The following is a 4,944-nucleotide window of genomic DNA, read 5'->3' as shown; positions in this document are numbered from 1 at the left end:
ATTAGGATTGCAGATGGAATTAAGATGGTTAATCAACTGATCTCAGGATAGGGAGGTAATCCTGTATTTTCCAGTGGAAGAGGAAGGTAGGAGTCAGTCAGAGGAAGATGTGACTGTGGAAGAAGGGCACAGAGAGATGCAGTGATGCTGGCTTTGAAGACAGAGGAAGGAGCTGTGAACTCAGAATGTGAGTGGCCTCCAGAAGCTGGAAAAGGCAAGGAGACGAATTCTTCCCTAGCGCCTCCAGAAGGAACGCAGTCCTGCTGAAACCTTTATTTTAGCCCAGTGAGATCCATGGTGGACTTCTTACCTCCAGAACTGTTAAGATAAATCCATTAGTGTTATTTAAGCCACTAAATTTGTGACAACTTGTTACAGCAGCAATAGGCAACTAGTATAACCTCTATCCATGGATCATTTGGAAGCATATCCACATAATTTCATCTTATCCATAAATACTTCAGTATACTTTACTTAAGATAAAGATTCTTTTTAACATAACAACAATGTAATTATCATGCATAAAGAATTAACACAAATCCTTAATGTCAAATACCCAGTTGAGTCAGAACTTAAAAAAAAAAGTATGTATATATTTTTGACATTAGTAAATGTTTATTGAATGAATGCACAAACAAATGGCTTTTGCAATATTCATGCTAGTATTGTGATTCTCTAATCTGCCACACTTATCATGAGAAGCCCTTAGCACTTATTTTATTTTGTTTTATTTTTCGGCAGCTGGCCGGTACAGGGATAGAACCCTGGGCCTTCTTGCTATCAGCACCAAGTGAGCTAACTGGCCAGCCTGGTTATTAAACAACTTTAATAACTGTAGTGAATTGAATTGTGTCCCCCCAAAACTCCCTAAAGCTTGAGTTGTCTCCCAAGTTTTATGTATTAGAAATTTAGCCCCCACTGTGACTTTTAAGAGGGTGGGAAATCCTATTATGGTAATTGAAAAGTGGAGCCTTAAAGAGGTGACTGGATTGTAGGACCATGCAGTAGTAGATGAATTAAAATGGTAGTTAGGGGTGTGGTTCTGAGTGCTGTAAAAGAAGAGGAGAGTCTGTCTGTCTCTTTCTCTGCTCTCTCTGCTTCCACCATCTTGCAATGTGAGACCTCTGGGTCACTGTTGCCACCACCAGATGGACTTTGGACTTCCCAGCCTCAGAAACTGTAAGCAATAAATTTCATTTTCTTTACAAATCACACAGTTCAGTGTACCTTGTTACAAGCAACAAAAATGGACTAATACAATAACCACATATTAAATAACTAAAAACAATAAAAAAAAAACAATTTTAGGCTTACAGAAATTTGCAAATGTAGTACAGAGGCTCTGGGTGATAATAATGTGTCAATGTAGGTTCATCAGTCGTAATAGCTGTACCACTCTGGTGGGGTATGTTGACGATGGGGGAGGCTGTACGTGTGGGGGACGGGGGTTACATGGGAACTCTCTGTACCTTCTGCTTAATTTTGCTATGCACCTAAAACTGCACTAAAAAATAAAGTCTATTTTTTAAAAAAGTAGTGCAGAGGTTCCTGTACATCCTTCCCCCAGCTTCATATGTTAACCTGTTGCCTAATCATAGTACAAATATCAAAACTCAATATGGTGGGCTGAATAATGACCTTGTATTCATTTCCTAGGGCTGCTGTGACAAAGTACCATGAACAGCGTGGCTTAAACAACAGGATTTTATTAGCTCCGAGTTTGGGAGGCTAAAAGTCTGAAAGCAAGGTGTCAGCAGGGCACACTGTCTCTGAAAGCCCTTGGGTAGTATCTTTCCTTGCCTCTTCCAGCTTCTGGTGGCAGCCAGCACTCCCTGGTGTTCCCTGGATGGTAGATGCAACAATCCAATCTCTGCCGTGGCTGTGACACGGCACCCTTCCTGTGTGGGTATGTCTCTCCTCCTCTTATGAGGACACCAGTCATATTGGATGAAGGGCCCACCCTGCTCCTATATGACCACATTCTAATTAATTACGTCTGCAATGACCCTGTTTCCAAATAAGGTCACTTTCTGGGGTCTTCCACATATCTTTTGGGGGACACAGAATTCAACCTGTACCAGCCCCCAAAGATGTCCATGCCCTAATCCCTGGATCCTGTGACTATGTTATGCTATATGACAAACAGACTTTGCAGATGTGATTATGGTTATGGATTCTGTGATAAGAGATTACCCTGGATTTTCCAAGTGGGCCCGAACTAATCCTCTAAATCCTTAAAAGTGGGGAAGTGAGCGAGAGATTGAGTAGAAGAGAAGGCAGGAGTTTTGGGATATGGTACCTCGACCTGCCATTGCTGACTTTGAAGATAAAGGAGGCCACAAGCAAGGGAGTGCGGGCAGCGTCCAGCCAACAGGCAGCACAGAACTGAATTCTGCCAACAATCCAAGTGAATGTGGAAGCAGTTTCATCCTCAGAGCCTCCAGAAAGGAACCCTCCAACACCTTGATGTCAGTCTTTGAGACCCTAAGAAGAGGAACCAACCAAGCCATGCTGTTCCTGGACTTCTGATCTAGAGAATTGTGAGATGATACATTTTTGTGTTTTATGCCCTGAGTTTGTGGTAATTTGTTACACAGCAGTAGAAATTGAATACACTAAGATATTAGCATTGGTATGATGTGTTAAATTAAATAAACAGGAGGCAGCTAGCCTGAGGCTGTCTCCATACATAAAGAAACCAAAACCTAATTTAGGTGCATATTTTTTGTAACGAATAGCCGGGTTTCAGCTATCTCAAATAGCCAAGCTTCAGCCAATCACAGGCAGCCCACTCATCACATAATGACCAAATAAGGCAGATCCCTAGCTGTAGCCAATCAGATGACTTGTCTACTTTGCTTCTGTGTTGGGCTTATAGAAGCTCAGTGCTCACACTGCTGCACAGAGCTCTCTGAAGCTCTTGTGGTTCTGAATGCTGCCTGATTCATGGATTGTGCCTTGCTGAATAAACTCTGTTAAATTTATTGTGTCTAAAGTTTTTCTTTTAACAGATGATATTAAGTAAACTGAAGACCTTATTCAGATTTCACCAGTTGTTCCAACAACGTCTTTTTCTGTTCCAGAAGCCAGTTCAGGACGCCACGTTGCATTGAGTTGTCATGTATCCTGGATCTCCTCTAATCTGTTTTTGAGTCCTTCCTTGTCTTGAAGCTTTTGAAGGGCGCTGACTGGGTATTTTGCATTGTCCTTCAGTTAAGGTTGTCCGTGCTTTTCTCATGACTGGAGTGAGGTTATGCATTGTTTGCAAGCATACCACAGAGGTCATATGCCCCTCTTGGTGTATTACTGTATCAGAGGGTACATGATATCAACATATCTTCTTACTGCTGATATTAACCTTGATGTGTTAGTTTTCTAGGGCTGGCATAACCAATTACCACAAACTTGGTGCCATAAAGCAACAGAAACTTACTCTCACAGTTCTGGAGGCCTGAGGTCCAAAATCAGGGTATCAACAGTGAAAGGAAAAACCCTGCCCGAACGCAGAATGAGAAACACACCAGGAGACAAAGGCTCAACCACAATGTATTGAGCAGGCAAGGTGGGCAGGCGGGCTGCTCTCTCGGCAGTGGGAGCGGCAGCAGGGAGGGTTGGGTGGGCCCGTTATGTCCCCGTTAAGCTGAGCTGGACTGTGCTTATTGGCTGGGGAGGGAGGGGAGGGCAGTGAGCTGGGTTTAAGCTGAGCTGGGATTTTTCTCCAGGTGGAGAAATTCAGGCGCGCAGGAGGGGGATGTGGCCATGAGGAAGAAGGGGGTGGGGGAGTCTTTGTTCTCGGAAAACGTGCTGTTCTAGGGCCTTGAAACTTTTCTGCAGCCATTTTGGGCGTTCCACTGCCATCTTAGACTGTCCTCGGGTAGAACGTGATTGCCTAACAAGCAGGGCTGTGCTCCCTCCAAGGTCTCTGGGGGAGGACACTTTCCCACTCTTTCTGCTCCTGTTGTCTCCTGGCATTCCTTGGCTGTGGTCACATCACTCCAATCTCTTCACAATGCTTTCTGCTCTGCCTCAAATATCCCTCCACCTTTCTCTATGAAGGACACTTGTCATTGGATTTAGGACCCCCCTCCCAATAATCCAGGATGGTCTCATCTCAGGATGACTTGTTTTTCCAAATAAGGTCACATTTGGGGCCAGCCTGTGACTCACTCGGGAGATTGTGGTGCTGATGACACCAAGGCCACGGGTTCGGATCCTATATAGGGATGGTCGGTTTGCTCGCTGGAGAGCGTGGTGCTGACAACACCAAGTCAAGGGTTAAGATCCCCTTACTGGTCATCTTTTTAAAAAAATAAAATCGTCACATTCACAGGTTCCAGGGATTTGGATGTGGCCACAGATTGAACCATTGGTTAAAATGGTATTTTCAGGGCTTCTTCACTATAAAATTAGATTTTTTTCTCTTTATAATTAAGAAATGTCTTGGAGGAGATACCTTGAGACCTGACTACTGCCACATGCCTGTGAAGTTAGCCAGCAAATAAGCAGCAGTGTGTGACAGTATGTTTGGGCTTCCTGGTTCTCCCCCACCAACCTTCCCATTTTAAGAACAATATGGCTGCTATTTCACTTCCACCTTTCAGGTCTCTTGTAGAATGTCCCTTGGGGCCACCATAATCTCCAGGGATGTCTAAAGGAAGGGCTATGATGTCAGGCTGACCTGAGCTTGAATTCTGACTCTGCTTTCTTCATGGTGAATGAGTTTGAATTCATCACTTCATCTCCGACGGTCAGTTCCCTAAAAATAATAATAACGATAATAATGACTAAGTGCTTACTCTGTATTTTCTCATTAAATCTTCATGATAACCCTATGAAAAGGATACTACTGTTAATCCTATTAATCAAGAAGGAAACTGAGCCACAGGGATGTTAAAAGGCTTGAGCAAGGTCCCAGGGAAGGGACCTTGGGAAGGGCTGATCCTG

Source organism: Cynocephalus volans, chromosome 3 (assembly GCF_027409185.1).
Source record: "Cynocephalus volans isolate mCynVol1 chromosome 3, mCynVol1.pri, whole genome shotgun sequence".
In the NCBI taxonomy this organism is placed as follows: domain Eukaryota; kingdom Metazoa; phylum Chordata; class Mammalia; order Dermoptera; family Cynocephalidae; genus Cynocephalus; species Cynocephalus volans.
This window is presented reverse-complemented; position numbering follows the sequence as displayed.